Here is a 19,640-nt window from a genome sequence, read left to right as displayed (position 1 = left end):
CACACACACACACACACACACACACACACACACACACATACACACACACATACAGACATGGCTGAAACACATAAACATTGGACCTATCCATTCATATGTCTCATCTAGGCTCTCTCACATACTTAACACACTCACATACTGAAAATGTACTTATTTAATTTTTTATATGAAAAAATATATCTTTTACACATGCATAATTACGGGATATACTTTCACACATAAACAGAGGAACAATATACACACACACACACACACACCAAAACATGCAATGCAGTTCATAAGAGATGAGATGTTATAATTTAGGGGAAGAAGCCAGGAAGGGACGATGTAAAACATGAGAAACTGCAGAAAACACTTAAACAGGTGTATCTTATATGACTTGTATATAAATATATATGTACTGTGGGGATTGTGTGCACTATTAATATGTGTAATTGTGGACTTGCATGTTAATCGACTTATTATATTTCTGTTTGTGTAATCTTGTGAATTTTTTGTAATGTCTATGCATTGCATCTGGACACAAGGAAACGTGTGACTATATGTGTATTTAAGTGTGCCCGTGTGTGTGTGTGTACTGTTTGCCAATGTGTGTGTGTGATGACATCTCTGTCTCCAGTGTTGACACCTCATGTGTCAGGGGAACCTATTAGAGACCCTCACAGCCTAACCCCACACCTGACCCCCACCCTGATGTATGTGTGTGTGTGTGTGTGTGTGTGTGTGTGTGTGTGTGTGTGTGTGTGTATTTTTTGGGTAAGGCATCTTCACCAAAATGTTGATCTTGCTGTTGTTTTTCTTTTAACTTTTATTTATTAAAGGTTTGCATCGCCAATTATAGAGTCACTTACTAAAAGCCACATCATTTACAGTTAGTGGTTTCTATACAGCTGTGATGTGTGTGAGTTAAACTGTGTGCCTGTGTGTGTGTAAATATGTGTGTGTCTGTGTGCCCCAGAACTCCCAAACAAACCAGGGGGTCAGGCCTCTGGTTACCCCTGGATATCTGACCCAAAGACCCCATTGCCCCATATAAATCTACTGGGCCGTGCTGTGTGTGTTTGTGTGTGTATTTGCTTTGTGTAAGTACATGCTTTTCTCTCAGCATATGTGTGTGTCTGTGAGTGTGAGTGAGAGTGAGAGAGAGAGAGACTGAAAATTGCTTCCTTGTCGTCATTCCCTCCTCAACTTTGTTAATTTTCTTTTTACGTTTGTACTTTAATTTTTATTTGCCATTTGTGAGTTTTTTTTATCTACTATAAATGATCTGTCATCATAAACAGGTATTCTGGCTTTATGAGATTGGCATTACCAGTAGGAGTTTGACATAAGTAATGGGCCCTCATAAATAAATAACCTCAAATTCCAAAAAAATCAAAATAAAAAGGTCCTTCCCTATTTGTTTTTCACCCTTCAATCCTTCTACTTCTTTTGTTCCCTTTTCTCACCCTCCCTCCTTCCTGCACCTACCATTAATGTCCTCAAATTAAAGTTATTATTATGGTATCATTATTATCATACAGACAGAACTATTTAAAATAAGAGACACATTTTGTTTTTAATTGAGTAAAGTGAGGTAAATATTCATCCTATTTAATTTTTTATGAGTCAAAACATTTCCCAAATTACCTTAATGAGTCTTCATTAAAAAAATAAATAAATTATGTTGTGTCGCAGAAACAAAAGACAAAACCTTTTTTTTTTCCTTTGTTTTTACATCTTTTTCCTTTGGTTTACTACCACTGCATGTGTTTCTTGTGAAGGTCACTAAAGAATGAATTCCAGTTAGGGTAAAGGCTTGTTGCTTGTATCTTTTACGCAGCTTGCAGAGGAGAATAAACAGCACTTTCACCACGTGTAGATAGTGTGTAAGGCTTAATGTGTTGAATGTCAGTGGATATCAGTCAGAAGGTCTTGTGCTTCACTCTGCTCTACACAGTCAACACTGTGTTTAACCCCTAGATGACATTGAGCACACCTACACACACACACACACCGCAGTCTTTCATACACTAACATGTAATACACAAACAGAGAGGAAGTCGTGACTTCAGAGCCCGCTCACTAAGGCAGAGGAGAACAGAGAGAAAGAGTATTGAAATGTGCACAAAAAATGGCAAGAATTATCAAAAATGTCTTTTTTTATTACTAGAATATCTTCAGTAGAAATTGCATCTCTGCGATGCAGGGTCACTGTTCCCCAACAAGACCTTATAAGAATAAAAAATATGCAAACATGCTGACAAAATATACTATTTCTCTCCTGTAAATGTGTAAATGTGTGATCGTCAAGCCCTTCTTAAACCAAAGATACAAAGGAAAACTGGGAACTGGTGTCTTCCCCAGCTAATGACTCCTTCATGATAGTGAATTTGTTTTTTTTTGTGTGTCTAGATTTTATATACAAATGATCTTTCTGTAACTGTCTCAAAAACTATACCCCCTTAACCTGTATATTCTGTATATAAGTGATATGATAGGGGCTTCAGAGCGCAGGTTCAGGCACAGGGCAACAATCACAGGGCCGGTTGGGATTCAGTGCCTTCCCCAAAGACACTTTATCAGGCTTTCCAACCCTTGAGACTTGAGACTTGACCTTCGTCATCCGGTTGACATTTGAAAGGGTCGCCTCTCTACACATTTGACTCTGAGGTAAAACTACACAGGCAGAATTATTGTACAGCTGTCCTGTGTGGCACTCTGCTTACTTAATCCCTACACTTTTTCCATCCTGGCAACAAAACATTGTAGGAAGGTTTTCTCTGTTGATGAATCAACACCTGCGATGGTGAAATTGCATGGGGCATTTAGCAGCTACAAGAAATTAGAAAGAAAAAAAAAAAATATGAATATAGAAAAGATTTGAGTCTGTGTAAACATAACATGGTACAATCCATCTATAAAGAGGTGCAAGTCTATTACACCATGCAAAGAGCCAAAGACAGACATAAAACAGAATCCAAATTATGTTTTATATCGAAATATTGGAATTATATAACATATGGGTTAAACTCAAGTATACTGGTAAAGAAAATACACAATATATTAATTTGGACTCAGTAAACATGCAATGTGTAAATGATGTCTTAAATATAAATGCAAAATATTTTATTTCTATTTAACAGTAGAATGATCATCTATAGAGCTGTATATGATCATTTAAATGACACTTTTACATGTGAAGAGGTGTTGTAACAAATAATCCAATAATGACTTCTGTCTGAAGTGTCATCTCCCTCTTCTCCTTGTGACTTCCCCGACTTGCACGATCCCTTACTCTGTCCCTTCCTTTCTTTCCTCTACGCAGTCTGTTTCTCTCTCTTATCCCTCGTTCTCTTACCATGTCCCTCTCGCTCCAAATTTGCTTGTTTACTCACTCTTTCCCTTGCTAACCCTTGATTTCCTCTCTCCTTCTCCGTCGCTCTTCCAAACTAATTCGCTCCCTCCCTCTCTCTCCCGTCTCTCCCTTGTTCCCCTTTCTCTCATCCTCCCTCCCTCACTCACACACTCACACACACATCTCTCTCTTGTCTCTCCAAACTCGCTCAAGCACAACTAAGCCGGGGGTCTGAGTCCCAATGAGAGCGGTTAGGGCAATCAGTGCTTTTCACACCCTCTGATGTTCTTAAAAGGTGGAGGGATCAGACGCCCCTGCCGTACCGCCGCACTTCACTGACACACCAAACACAGTCTCTCACACACACACACACACACATGCACGCATGCACACACACACACACGCACACACAAACTCACAGAATCCAACTCACATGCTCACGTACACAAATGATTAAATTCGTATGCACATACTCCCAACATGGTCAGACACACTCACAAATCCACACTCACTTGAATCCATACGTGCCCACACATGCTTACATACACACACATAGATATAAACTGGGAAATCCCCTGTTGCGCTAAAATGAGCTGGGTGGGAGTAAAAGCTACCAAAGCAGGACAAGCAGTGTTGCTACACACCAGCTTAGAAACACAACGGTACTTGCAAGAGAATTTTGTGTGCTGTTGGTAAAGCTATATCTCAGTTTGATTTTACCAAGAACCCTTCAGTTCACATCAGAGAAACAGAACTACACAAAACCTTCTGTCTATTTGTGTCACCCTTGCTTACAGAAAATAGTAGGCAGGCCTGAAACTGTTTGCCTTTGCAGCACAATCAAAAAGAGGATGAGGTGTCAAAAAGGGGGTTAATCAATAAATGATAAAATGATGACAAGATGTGATTAGTTTTCTTTGCAGATAGAATAATATGTAGTTGTATGTCGAACTTTTGTTTTCCGTCACCTCTCTTCCTGAGCATGTTCATTTCCACACATGTAAATTAAAGAAGACTTTGTATGGTATTTGTATGGACTTTAAATGGTTTCTCACTTTGATTATAATTTCTTAACTATGCAAAAATGTGCAATTTTTCATAGTTTGACATAAAATATTTCTACAAATAAAAGCTGATATTAAAAGGTTGAATTGCTATTTGTAAAAAAAAAAAAAAAAAAAAAAGGCAAATGAGAGATACATTTTTGGCCGAGCTGTAACTAACATTTCTAAAGAATTGCAAGATTTAAGCTGTATGTCACTTTACAGTGTGGTTGCATCTACAAAGAAAAGAAAAAACATCAATTTTTACTATTTAACTTGATATAAAAGGTATTCAAAACCTGGTCAAAAAAGTCAATAGCATAACTTCTTCAACAAAGCCTTACACAAGAATACATGTGTCATGAAGTGCGGAGCAGATGGACCCAGATGCAGGACACGGCAGACAAAAGGAGTATATTTATTAAACAACTTCAGGAACAGGACACAGAAGTGCAGGCATGCAAGACTAAACTGAACAGAACAAAACCAAACAAATGATCCAACAAGACTGAACTGAAACACAGGACTGAAATACAAACTAAACTGACAAGGGGATGAGGTGTAGGGTGAACAGGCGAACAGGAACGGAGCTGATAGGCTGGGGAAGATACAGGGAGCAGGGCAGGGCTAACGAGACTGATGCAGGACAGATGTGGAGCACAGGAACACAGAAGGGAGAAACAGAGCAAACAGAAAACCAAAAAAATCCCACAAAGGTCCCAGAGCTCACATGAACACAACTTAAATATGTGCTTAAGCCACAACAAGCACACACAGCAAAAAAAACTTCAGCATACATTGCTGTTGACAAAAATATGAACATATCAGCTCATTTTCAGTTCACTTTAGCACTTTAGTTCCTACGAGAGCAAGCAACAGTTTCTGAAATGGTCCTTAAATATCATCTGCAACCTATCTTATCTGTCCTTCCTCCCACTCAGTCCAGTCTTAACAAACATGGAGAAAAGTCTGAGGGCATCTGGTGGACTGGTGGAGGGACACAGAGCCAGACTGTGACAGAACCATGACAAAATGCACTTAACATAGAGTATACAAAGGAAGCAGGCCTGCATGTGCGGGTGGGTGTGTGTGTGTGTGTGTGTGTGTGTGCGTGTGTGTGTGTGTGTGTGTCCCCAACAAAGTTTCAAGTGGAAATGCTTCGAAATAGCCCTTGCTGGTGTATCATTCAGGTCTGTGGGATCAGGTGTGGATGATGGTGTGATATAGAATGCTGTTAGGAAACTGAATGTACAGCTCCACGCTCCCCGTAATGCGGCAAAGAGCAGTGACGCTATCAATTTACACCGTAACGGACAACACAGTCACTTTGCACCAAAGTGAAAGACACCAACACACACACACATACACACACACACACACACACACACACACACACACACATAGACACAGAGCACAGGCACAAAGTTCAGGGGGATTAATTCACTGCATCATGTCATCAATCCTACCTTACCCCCTACTGTCAGAAAGGAAAGGGAAATTTGTAAAAAAGCAAAACTGAAGCACTGTGCCCTTAATCCTGTGCTAATTTCTCCCTTCCTCACTACTCCTCTTCTCCTTCTGCTTTCCCTCTTTTCTTGTTTCATTTTTTTACTTCATTTTATCATCCTTTTCCTCTCTTCTTCTTTCCTACCCTCTCTTCATCAATCTATTCTCTCACTGCAGCCTCAGCCAGCCCGTCTTGATGAGTGGAGGCTCTTAGTCACAATGAGGTCAGTGTGAACACACATACACACACCTGCACACACAGGGAAAGGGTCATCCTGGCAGGGTTACGCTGCACAAAGTCAGCTTCCCATAATGTGGCTGCTGTCGCCTGCATCACACCCTCATGATCCAATTAGGAGCCTCGATTCCTCCAATCAGCTGCTGTGGCAACCAACGGGTAGACAAGCAGGCAGCGGCAGGCGGGCAGCGCCAATCTCGTAAGTGCTTTTAAGGGATTAGAAGGTGGGTGGAAAGTAGGGAGGGAGGGGAACACCTCTCTCTCTCTCTCTCTCTCTCTCCATCCTTGGTGCTCTCGTTTTGTTGTGGATCTCCGAGATCAGAATGCTGCAATACCTCTTAATTGGCCTTTACAAATCATTGTCGCACTTCCAAATACAAGTGGAAGAAGAATGAAGCAGGGAGAGTGGGAAATTGGTCACGCTTTGAAATGGAAAGGAGAAAAAAAAAATGGGACAAGTTGGGGAATTAGGAGAAAGGATCTTTCTTTTCTCTTTCTTCCCCAACTTGCAGGGAGAAATGGTGGACTTTAGGTGAGTGAGGGTGGAGAATAAAGTACAAGGGGAAGATGAAGAGACTCTAATGGAGAAAGAAAAGACAGGAGAATACAGCAAGCAGTGTTTTATTTTGACAGCAAATTTTGATTTAGTTTTAGTCATAGTCTTTTCACTAAAATGCCATTTTGTCATATTTTAGTCATCTGAATTGTTTTAGTTTTAGTCGACTAGATTTAGTCATCATCAGTGAAAAAATGTTGATGAAAACTATGATGAAAAATATTCGTCAATGAAATTAACACTGATACAAAGCAATGAATGAAAGTAGCTGATGCTTTTGACCTTTTGGCCTTGTAGGCTCTCTTCAGGACTGAACGTGTGTGCAAGACATGGTGGGTCAGGATCGCAAAACATGTGCACATTTTTATGTAGCATCTTTTAACAAAGTTTTAGGAACATTTGGCTGCACTCAGCATGCAATGAGTACACATGCATTCACAGGTGTATTGTGTAATTCATTAGCTTTTGAGAGAAAGAGAGACAGAGAGAGAGAGAGAGAGAGAGAGAGAGAGAGAGATCTTGATAAGGTTCAGACATCTGGCTGTAGTGAAAACCTGTTATCAGAACTGCTAAAGGGCAGAGAACACAAGAAACTACAAACACTGTAAATTACAGATACAGTATCTACAGTATATCTAGGTTTTGCCTATAACAACACACACTAATGAGACACACAGGCACAAACACACACACACCACATATGCATAAAAACACACACAAACATATAACACATAGCAGCCAAACAAGCAGACACAAAGGCATACACACCACCTGACACCCCGTACCTTTAGCCCTGCCTCATGCACTCAGTGCAACAAGTCCAAGTGTTAAATAGGCAGAAACATTATCTTCAATAAACCATTTAGTGAAAGCCAATATTTAGATATCTGAAGAGAAGAATACATGTTTAGGCTTTTAGCAGCCATTATCCACAGATCTCTTGTGCACACAAGCAGACAAAGAGAAGTCTGTGTGTGTGTGTGTGTGTGTGTGTGTGTATGTGTGTAAGAGAAAGAGAAAGAGCATGGACATGTGTAATGAAGTAAAGATGTGTGTTATAATATCTTTAGTCAAACAGTTCATATCTATAATTCTGATACAGAGAAAAGATACCAACAGACTTGTGCTTTTAGTGAGGTGGGCTTATCTACTGTATATGTTGGGTACACACACACACACACACACACACACACACACACACACACACACACACACACACACACACACACACACTTAGGGTTAGACCAATACAGTGATATTGCACATATTACATTGTAAATATAATATAGTTTCTTTTTTGTTTTGTTTTTTCTTCAGTGGTGCTGTGGTGGTAAAAAATCAGTCTTGTTATAATTTATTGTTTTATTCTATTGTAATTCTAAATATTTGACATGTTAATCCATTTTCTGAGTGTGTAGCACGGATGAGCTACAACAGCATTCCATTGTGCAATCCTATAATGTATGACAATAAAGCTAAATATTAAACCTTGAACCAATAAGGTACTGATATATTTACACTGTAGCAGATAATATATTCTGTGTCTTTTACTGTATGTAATCTCTGACCTCTGTTGGGATTTGGAGAGAGCCCTCACACTATTCACCCCTCCTGACCCTTGAGTTACGGTGGCCTGAAGTTGACACAGTTAATCCAGTGACATTTCATAATAGAGTGAGGTTAGCTGTCCAATTACAGCAGAAATCCAACAGAAATGTCAAGTAGGTGTAATATATTAAGTTACAAAATTTGGTAAAACACCCACTGCTTCGTTATTGGCTGGGTGTGGCTTGAGAATAAGTGCGTCAGCCTTTGTAGCTGAAATCTCTCGTTGCATCTTGTAATCAGTGGGTGAAAACTCTCCAAATCAAAAGACTGTGTGCTACAAGTGAGCTTTTATGTAAAGCTTTAAAATTGTGGAGTGAATTCCTACTGTAAGTGAATGTACAATCCACAACTCAGTCACCTGCCAACTGATCCAGTGTGTTCATTTTTTGTTGGACAAGACAAAGAGAATTTTACATATTGTTCTTTCAAATATGACAATGTGTTTTCTACGAGGAGGGACAAACCTCTGAAACATCTGTTAATTAAACTCTAAAATATCAACACCTATGTATTTCTTGTGAGTGTTGTGGGTGCTCTTTGATATTTTCTTTGTTGCAGGCTTAACTGAATCCCAACCTTGAAACCATTGAGTAAAACCATCCTCACTGTGGTCAGACGTGTAAAATGCAATTAATAACTAACACATTAATAGTGTATTCATTCACTGGCTGCAGTCAGCAAGCTACCCGCACCATATCACTACTGACTGCCTGATAACCAACTTTTATTTATTTAGCTTTTAAGGTCAACATTGTTATGTTCATTTATATGTGTGTGTGTGTGTGTGTGTGTGTGTGTGTGTGTGTGTGTGTGTGTGTGTGTGTGTGTGTGTGTGCGCAAGTTCTACCTTTCTCCTAAGCATTTCGCTTGAGGCGTCAGGACCTCAATTAAAGAGAACTGCTTGTAGCAGTCATGAGCTCAACACACACACACATTCACACTTACACGTGAACACACTCACATGCACACTCACGTGCACACATACACACACACAGTAGCTCTAAAGTATGAATATTTCACTATATCTAAGTCCTTTTACCTTGAAATGACCTGATTGTCCCACCGTGTGTATGTGTGTGTGTGTCACTTCATTTCCATAGAGGTATGTGGAAGTGCATTCAATCTACTGCTCGAGCAAAGACATGGACACTAATACAGGCACAGAGGACTTGGTCCAATGACACAGAATATTCAGAACATTAATGCCCTTTTTGTTAGTTTTTACCTCCAGAAAAGCATCTCAGTGTCTCAGTGATGTAGCCTTTGTCCTATATTCACAACACTGTGGGATGAAATATAACTCATGACATTAATCACAGCACATTTCCTTCTGAACTACCCATTTTTCCTTAACTCTTCCCTGTATAATATTTGATAAAAATGCTATTAGTAATGTAAAAAACACAGATAAATCACACTCAGAGTTCTCTGTCGCTCATATAAAATAGAGAAGACAGTCTTCAAATGATTGCATTGCATTAGTTATTAATTTTTATCATTATTACAATAATTTTACACTGCATTTTACATTGTACGCCACTGGGTTGCTTTCCACACTAAGTTCACAGGATTACTTTCTGGTACAAAACAAGAAGTTACTGTACTTCTACCACCGACAATGGTGAAGCTGTCAGAATTTCTCAGTTTCAGAAAAAACAAAAAATATCCTAATTCAAATTCAACCATATGATTAGCTTCAAAGGGTGCTTGTGTGTTTTTGCATGCTCGCTTGTTTTATACAGCTGTCACCTACTTTAATAGCTACAGTGAGGAAGGTTGCACACAAAATGCGTGTATACACACACACACACACACACACACACACACACACACACACATACATACACACAGGTAAAATGAGAGCAATAGGGGAATTGCTTTTTCTCGCTCTTTGTGTCTCTCTTTCTCTTTCTCCTTGATCATTTAAGAAGCCCAGTTAAAAGTGTCTTAGAAAAGAAAAACGCTACACACATTCTGTGTGCATTAATCAACTGCGGCAGCCACTCTCTTAGTTCTCAGTCTCGCATCAATTACCAGGCTTTTTAAACAAATTCCCTTCACCAAGTTCAGTTGCGGCAAACGTTAAAGAGCCAGGCAGGCAGTACAGCCCGTCCTCACAAGAAAAGTGACAGTATGGGTCTAAAATTCAGGCCGGAAAAAATGACCTACAGTTATGTTTACGCCACCTAGCGGCACCTAGCCCGGGGAAATGACGCAGTTCAGATGACGTCAATATAAGTTGAAAAGATGATTTTGCCTAATTAGGAGGAGGTGGGTTGGGTAGATGGCTGGATAGTTATATGGCAAAAAGTGGACTTTGCTGCAGAAGATCATTGTTCACTTCCTGTTTCCAACTGCGAGTCGGGACGTTTTTTTATAAACTTAAACATCATAGTGTTTACTGTTGCCATGACGATTAAGGTTGCATAACTTTAAGGAAGTATTAAACCACATTTCAAGTAATCATTTTAACCCAAACCATGATCTTTCCCTAACCAAGTGGTTTTTGTGCCTAAACCTAACCAGACCTTAACCACAGCATCATCACACCATAAAACATCATTATATATACAAACAGCGATTTGTAACGTTTTTTGAAAGCAGCCTCTAGATGGCGTAAACTTAACTATAGGTCATTTTTTACCGGGTGAATTTCAGACCTATACTGTCCTTTAATTATGAGTATGTATTGGGCAGTAAGGGAACACGAAGAGTTCACACAATATATTAGAACATGAACTGCGGTGTGTCCATGTTTGTCATTTCAGGATTAGGACTTGGATTTGATGTTAAGATTAGAAAACATTGGTTATGTTGAGAGTTAAGGTCTGACTAGTAGTGCAAAGGGTTAGTACCAAGAAATGACAATAAAACTACTCAAATCCACTGCTCCCACACAGAGGGACGGAGGGATGAAGGGCAGGAGAGATGGATGACATGAATCTGGAGCATGTCACTTGCTAATTTTAAAAAGAATAATCTATGTTTTAACCAAGATTTTTTTCTTCTCAGGCCTCTTCTCTTTCCTCTCATACCAACCATACTGTCCCCACTCAACCCTCTTCTTCCTCTGCACCCTGTCTCTCTCTTTACCCCTGTACTTGCCAAACACCTCTCTCTTGTGTTCACATGAAAGACAATTAGACCCAGCGACATCAAACCTTGTGAGGACAGTTACTGTTCTCACACACAGAGGCACGCTCCACCTCTCCTCTGCCGCACAGCTCTCTGTTCCTTCCTACGGCTGGAGAGAGGAAGGAGAGCCTACTGAGGGATATTGAGAGAGGAGAGGAGAGGATCTAAGACCAGTTGTCATTGTGTAATGTGTGTGTGCTGATTTATGCATCTCTATTCAGAATTTATTAACCTGATGCCTTGCAACTGGAGGCAACTCCTCATTTATAGAGATACGAGGAGAAAGAGAAGGAGAGAGAGAGAGTAGGTATTGGATAGATGTATGTCTCTTAAAAAATGCGTCATACTGTACAATTTCAATATGAGCTTGTGTCTGTTTATAATCATCAGTAAACTGTTTGAAAATTCCAATAAAAACAATACTAATGATTGCAAGTATTAATCTTTGCTGCTGCTGCTTTTAATAGAACTATTCTACTTTCTGGTGAACGCTTTTATTAAATTAAAATCTACTGAATCATAAAAAAATGTTAATGAATGAATGATTGAGTTAGTGAATGAATGATAGACTGAATGAATGAATGAGCCAATAACCTCCCTCTTACCAGAGTCATCAGGCTATTGATCAACTCAGTTTTTCTCATATAATTGACCATTTCTTATAGATTATCAATACTTGGGCCACTTAGGCCATTTAGAGGTGACTAGGCTGCGAGAGAACTGTTGCTACTAATGAGTACGGAAGTGAGTCGCATTTAGTGGAAAGTACATCTTTGTGTGTGTGTTTGAGGTGTGTGTTTCGTAAGCTGCAATCGTGTATTTTGAGTGGATGAAAATTGATCATGTATTGATTTTATAAAATTTTTCGTCTTTTCACATTAACGGTGAAAGAAAATTACCTTGCGTGACAACTGTGCAAGTGCAGATGGATAATTAATCAAATATGACACTCAAAAAGACAGGGAGAAATACAGCGGTTTACGTACACACACACACACACACACTCATACACACACAGCTGAGTGGTGGGAAGGGAAGGGAAACCCGAGCTGGACCAGGAGTGGGATAACAGGAGTCCAGGAATAGTGGCAATCGATGGATGGATAGATGGGTAGATGGATGGGTAGAGGGGGGGTGAGTTGAAGGGACGATGAGTGGTCTCCTGGGTGGGGTGGTGATAGTCTTGCTGAGTGTATGTGAGACAAAATCCTTTCCAAACTGAGGGGAGAGAGGTAGAGGGAGAACGACAGCAGAAGAATAGAAAAGAGAGAAGTAGGGGAGACGAAGGAGGAGAGGAGAGGAGAGGAGAGAGGAGAGGAGAGGAGCCAAACAGAGAGATAATGACAAGGAGAGGGGAATAAACTGAACAGAAGTGTAAGGGAATGCATGATGAGAAGGCAACAGAGGTGGAGAAGCAGGATGGACACAGGATTGTATGTAGATGTCATTGAGTGGGAACAGTATTTGTCATCTTAAAGCACAATTTTCCAATTTCCTCTTACTGGTCTAAAATATTATTCAGTTTCCTGCAGCATTTTACAGTGGAGGCACCTTGCCTTATCTAAACAAAGAGTACGTCTGATAACATCTGAATAAATTATTACATTTTTATGAAATATGTCAGGCTTATTACTCTAAGTTCCAAGGAAAAAAAAAAATCACATGATACAAAAAAAGGGTAACTCAAAGAAGAGATGTGGAGTGGAGAGAGTTTTTTAAGAAACACTGAAGTTCACAAGTAGAGGTAAACCCATTGTTTCTTTCATGAGTAGTACACACAACCTCTCTCTTTATCTCTCTCTCTCTCTCTCACACACACACACACACACACACACACACAGAGGCGCACAGCTCTAGAATAGCTGTAAAAACAGGTATTGATGAGAAGGCCTAGTCAATGACCATCAGAGGAAAACAGAGACCACCATTAGCCAGCCAGTCAATCGCTAAAGCATTCTGGGTAATTCTAGCACACAAATACACCCAGACAGGGGGATACACACATCAACAGCAAGAGGACACTCCTCAGGGGGATCTTAACCACACACACACACACACAAACACACACACACACACACACACACACACACACACACACACACACACACACACACACACACACACACACACACACACACACACACACACTCACATTCACACTCACACACAAAAAAATGTAGGCAGGATAGTATTTATTCCATAACTCTGTTCAGAATTACTTATATCCTCATGTCCCTTTCCCTTTTCTATCTCTCTTTTTCCCTTCATCATGCTCAGTCTCTCTGTCTTTATCTCACACACACACACACAAACACACACACACACACACACCCATGTCCCTCTCAGGGGTAAAGTGGCAGTTGGTTGTTCCTAGGGGGTCTTAACCAGCTCTCATTAGTGCAGTGCAGTAGTTTGTGTGTGGGCGTGTGCACGAGTAGTGGGGATGATTGTGCATTAGCCAGCCAGCTAATCAATGGGAAAAACCACTGAGCCCAGGCCCCTGCTTATGTTACCATCAGCACTATTTATAGGGCAACACACATCTACACACACACACACACACACACACACAAAAATCACAAATAACCATACACTATGCTGTCACACACACTGTTGATAACAGGGAGTTTGACTCAGGCCTTTTAATTCAAGCTCAACTTCAACCAGAAAAGAATTTAGCTAAAATCCAACAAAACTAACAGAGAGTGGAATTCAAATGCATGACTATGTAGGACACAATATCAGCCATGTTACATTTTCTGTCCAAACTAAGTAGTACCATCAAACACAATGTGAGAAATAAGTAGCTAAAAACAGTGTTCCTTCAAATGTCATAAGCAAAGGCTACAAGCAAAATAAGCATTGTGACCAAAAGACAAGGAGCAAATGTACTACTGACTCAAATCATGTCCTCCTAGCAACTTTTTTTTTTGAATAATTTCCTTTATTGTAGCTGTCACCTGTAGATTGACCCCAATGTGTGTATTTGCTTTTTCTCATAATGTAAGTTAAAATGTTTTACAGACTCCTGTTAAATCCAAATAATTACAACAACGTAACTTCTTCTCTTTAACTCTCTCTACTGTCTCACCCTCCCCGTGCCTCTCCCTTCGCCTCCCTCTCCCCCTTATCTGTCTTTCCTAGTGGGAGTGAGACAGATTAACGTCAACGCTGGTTTTACTTATCATACTGTAGCCAGCACAACCCTGCAAGGGATAGAGTGGGAGCACACTGCATCACCATTCAACACAGGGGGCAAACACAGTACTACTACAACTGCACAAAACACGCACAAACGTACTGTATACACATTCATTTGTACACTTTGATGATGTACTTCGTGTTCAATTTGTTGTTGTGGTTAGTGAGCAGGACTGACCAACAGCCTTCCCAAAAACGTTTTTAAAATTTCAGTTCCTTTTTTTAAGTAACGTGAGGTTCCTTCTCTCAACAGGCTCAATTATCTAAGTTAAATTTGTGTTCAGCATTCGCATATGTCAACAATGCAACTACGAATCCATCACTACCTTGAAAACCACTTGGTGCTCAAGCGAGTGTGTATTAATGTTATTTCTTTATCTATCTCTCTACAAGTTTTTCCATGCAAGCGTACATTCGTATGAGTGAATATGTGTTGTGCTCCCTTTGAGGCAAACAACTCCCCATGTGTGCGGGTGTATGCGAATTTGTTTGCACCTATCTTTGTGTGTTACTCAGAGGTCCCACCGCCCTCTGATACACAAACACAAACATTCACACACAAACAGTTAGAGCTTAATGAAGCAGAACTCAGCCTGGTGCCCATTAGCCTGATAATTAATAATTTCTCCCTGCCTCCTAACACACTTATCATCTTGCAGAGGAGGTTGTGTGTGCGTGCCAGTCTTTACGTGTGTGGGGTATGTGTCTGTTTGTGCCTGCCAGTGCTTGTGCACTTTGGCAGATAAGACATGTGGTTGGTAATGGTATACATATATGTGTACATCAGACTCCATTTGTGACTTTGTGATTTCTTAAATGTAAACAATTACATGCTCCTTTATAGAGGATTTTCATAACATATGGCTGTTTAAATATTATCAAGCATGCTAGTGTTTTGTCTTAGATGGTTGAAAGTTGATATTGTAGGGAATAAACATTTTCATGTGATAGATTGTATCAGAGTATATTCATCCAATGGCTTAACACACACAGCACCAATGAAAGCTCTTAAATGCACACACATACACTCTCACACACACACATGTTAGTTCAAATCCCAGCACTACTCCTTAGGTTGCATATATACCATCACTGTAGTGTCAGTATCTCAAGAGAAAGAAAGAGAAAAACAGACAGGGGCAAGTTCAAGACTTTAAATTATGTACCATGATGTTACGGGCAGGTATCCATTATGTGTCCTCTTCTTCTTTTTCCTTTGTTTCGTCAGCTATTCTAACTTCTGTGATCTAGATATTGTTGGAAACAGAGAGAGAGAGACACGGAAAGATACAGACAGAAGGGGAGAAGAGCAAAGGGAAAAGGAAAGGAAATGTAGAAAAAAAGGTCAGAGAGCAATGCTCCAGTTTGCTGCTCCTTTCCCCTCATTCAGCCGACTTCATTCCTCCCTTCTTTCTTTCCTTCGTTCCTTCTTCCCTTCCTTCATGTTTTCCCATATTCCCTTTGCTGCGCTCACTTTACCTCCATCCCCTCCTTCACCTCCCTTCTCTCTATCTCTGTGAATAGAACATCAAAAGGCTCTGAGTTAGATGGGGAGTGACAGTGTTTGCTATTGGTATGCAGGCAGACATGTCTGCTCCAAAGTGTTAGTCTAAAGGCCTCGGCTAAGTGTTTGTCAAGACTTAAAGCCATTGTTCTCGTCTCCTTTCCTCTCAGATCTCAGACCTCTCCCTTTTTCTCTCTCTCTATCTCCCTCTCTCGCTCCACTTTTGTAGTTTGATGGAGCATTTTACTGCCATGTGTGTGTGTGTGTGTGTATTGGGGAGGCCAAGATGAGACATTGAGAGAGGCTGTGCTGAGAGCATGTGTGCATATTGTGTGTTCAGGTTTATGGTTGTTTGGGCATTTTCACACTAATCAAAATCTATCTACTTACTGCTATCGGTGAAGACCAGATTCTAACAAACATAAATAAAGTGAAACTCTTCTTATATCAAGGTGATGGTAACATGTTTTTTTTTCCAGAGGCTCCATTTATGATCTAGATTTTATTAAAAAGCTTGTATAGTGGACTGGATGACAACTCCTCATTACCTTTGATTTTGACAAAAACAATCTCACCACAAGGTCCACTCACTAGCTGGTCTGGTGTTTGTTTTTCTCAGCTGCTGTTTTCAAGGTCAAGAATGAACTTTCAATCTCAACTGCAAGTCAACAAGAAGTTGCTCAGAAGTGCTCAGAATAAAGACATTTAAACAAACATGCATTTCCATGATAACTGGGTAAACTCCGTCTGCTGAGGAAGATTGTGTGATAGGTTCGAAAGCTCCAGAACATTTGCTTGTGATGAGATTTTGTCAACTGCTTTTTCCAAGGTCAAAAATTATTGCGTGTCACAAAAAGTAAGTTTAAAATGAGAAACAAGTCCTGCTGTCATAAACAATACATCAATACAATTGATTTACTGATTTACAATTAATTGTTTTGTCTATAAAATGTCAGAAAAAATTAAAATGTCCATTATAATTTCTCAAAGCCTAAGTTTGTTTGTCTTGTCTGACCAACTGTCCAAAACCCAAATGTACTCAGCTTACTATCTAACAAGACTACAATAACCAGCACATATGCTCTTTAGAAGCTGGAACAAGTGAATTTTATCTTATTTAAGATCCCCTCTGGACATGTTCATATAGAAATACTCTGCATTGACTAATAATTTATGTCTGCCCTGGTTTTTTACAAAATAGTCTGATTATCTTGTTAAAACCTCTTAAATTACAAATGACCTTTCCCTCATTGAAAAATCCATAATTTATGAATATGCAAATATTGTTCATTTGAAAAGTTTAACTTCTGGATAAAAAAAAGTCTTTTTCTCCACTGAAAAGTCCATTCTTAGTGGATGTGCACTGATGACCTCAAGTTTACTCCAAACTAGTTGTGATGTCCTAAATCGTTCTCATAAGAACACGTTTTAAACTAATATTTAAGGTGAGCTCAGAGAAACTTTCCCCCTTCAGCAGATGAAAACAGCCTTCTAGTGTCAAACTCTGCACATACATCATCCTGCACAGTGAAGCTCAAACATCCAACTGAAGGAACAAGAAGAAAAACACATTTTTGAGTGGCAGGGGGGCTTTAAATTATTAATCAATTATAAAAACTGTTGTACATCAACTATTTGTCAATCCATTATTTGATTAACCGTTTCAGAGTGACATTTCATCTCAGTAGGCTGACCTTTAGGAGATACAACCGCTCACGACAATACATCGAGAAGGCCTCATGTGTATTACATGTCAAAAAGGATGTACAAGTGGATCGGTCATAGCTGCATCTCTTTGACTATATATATCCATCCATCCATCCATCCATCTATCCATTCCAGTGAAATGCCACGACTGACAGAGATTACATGCTTCACATTATAGCACACACCTCTCTGGGTGTAGTTTTACACACAGCAGCATGGTGTTTATACCGATATAATGCCCGGTTGTTTGCTGGGTCATTCTTCAGAATCTCAGACACTTCTCTGATATGTCAAGAGAGGAAGGAAACACTAGGTAAATAAATAAAAAAAACATCAACACTGTGAAATACAGTAGGCTGGATGTAGGACACGTACGACAGTAATCGAACCACATATACACAAACAACTGACATTTTTTGTTGTACCATTAATAAAATATTGTGATACTCTCTTTAATTTCCACTCCCCCATTTTCCAACCTCCTCCTATCCCTCCCCATCCTGCCCTCTGTCAGTCTCTCTTGACTCTCACCCTCACCCTCCTCCTTGTCTCAATCTCTCCCATCTTCCCTTGCGTGCTTCCCTCTGTCTCTCACTGTTAAACTTGGAGCATGCGTGTGTGTGTGTGTGTGTGTGTGTGTGTGTGCGTGTGTGTGTATAAACACCACATTCCTAACAGGGTTACACTCAAGGCCTGGAAACAAAAAGCAGCTCTTTCTTTGAAGTCCAACCCATCGTTCTATAGGGTGGAACTGTTAATCACTGATAACCCTGCAGCATCTCATCTCTCCCTCTCTCTCTGAATGTCTCACCCCCACTCTTCCATTGTTGCCCTCCTTCTTCTCTGTCTCTTCACCTCATACCTCTCTCCCTTTTTCTTATTGTCTTACTGTCTATTCCCTTCTGTCTGTCTTTTTCTCCCTCTCCCTCTTTTCATTGAGTCAGTTTTCACGAGAGACTTAGCATCCTGTAGTGGTGTTTGGCCTGATCACCACTGCTATATGTGTGTGTTGTGTTGGTAGGTACTGTCAGTGGTGTGGCAGTGAGCCTAGTGGTGCCAGTAAAGCAGATTATGAGCTGATTTTGGCGAAGGCGGCTGGTAATTCCTTTAAACCAAAAAAGCCGTTCCATTAGCCCCCCGCTGGTGTGCTGAAAAACAAGACACTGTAATGCTCCCAAAACACAAGAGAGAGCATGGCTAAACATACACACTCGCACACGGAGCTGACTGAAACCATGTCAATATCTAAGTAAGCACACTTGCCTTTATAACATTAAAACATGTTCAGTCAGCTACATGCCTATACTGTACACACAGTCACGCATACATTTACAATTTGCTTCCAAATACACACATACAGCACACAGGCACAATATTTAAACATCTAAAATCCAAACTAGGGCTGCAACTAAGGATTTTCATTGTCAATGAATCTATCAATCAGTTTCCTGATTAATTGCATATTTGTGAAAACGTTCATTATTTTCGCAGAATCCATGGTTACTCTTCAAAGTGTCTTGTTTTGTCCAGCCAGCAGTCCAAATCCCAAAGATATTTGGTTTATTATGAAAACCAGAAATTAATCACATTCGAAAAGCTGGAATAAGTACATTTTTGCCATTTTTGCATTAAAAATCATTTTAATGATTATTCAATTAGCAAAATTATTGCTGATTAATTTTCCTGTTGATCAACAGTCATAACAGACATACATTCTTGGTCGGATCTGAGTCCATATGTGCAGACACACAAGTATAACATCTAAAATCTGAATATCATAGAAAATTCTGACTATGGAGTTGACA

At 39.8% G+C, this 19,640-nt stretch overlaps 1 protein-coding gene across 4 annotated transcripts in view; it reads right to left on the bottom strand.

Annotated features, from left to right (window-relative positions):
• esrrga (estrogen-related receptor gamma a) overlaps nt 1–19,640 on the bottom strand; it is a 184,640-nt gene that overhangs the window by 107,208 nt on the left and 57,792 nt on the right. For 2 of the 4 annotated variants that reach the window (XM_042396332.1, XM_042396274.1), the window contains exon 3: nt 15,791–15,871. The exons of the other annotated variants lie outside the window; for them this stretch is intronic. The gene's annotated coding sequence lies outside the window, so the exon portion shown is untranslated. The remainder of the gene's footprint in view (nt 1–15,790; nt 15,872–19,640) is intronic. 4 annotated transcript variants of the gene reach the window in all.

The sequence above is a fragment of the Thunnus maccoyii genome, chromosome 1 (assembly GCF_910596095.1).
Source record: "Thunnus maccoyii chromosome 1, fThuMac1.1, whole genome shotgun sequence".
Taxonomy (NCBI): Eukaryota; Metazoa; Chordata; class Actinopteri; order Scombriformes; family Scombridae; genus Thunnus; species Thunnus maccoyii.
This window is presented reverse-complemented; position numbering and strand designations above follow the sequence as displayed.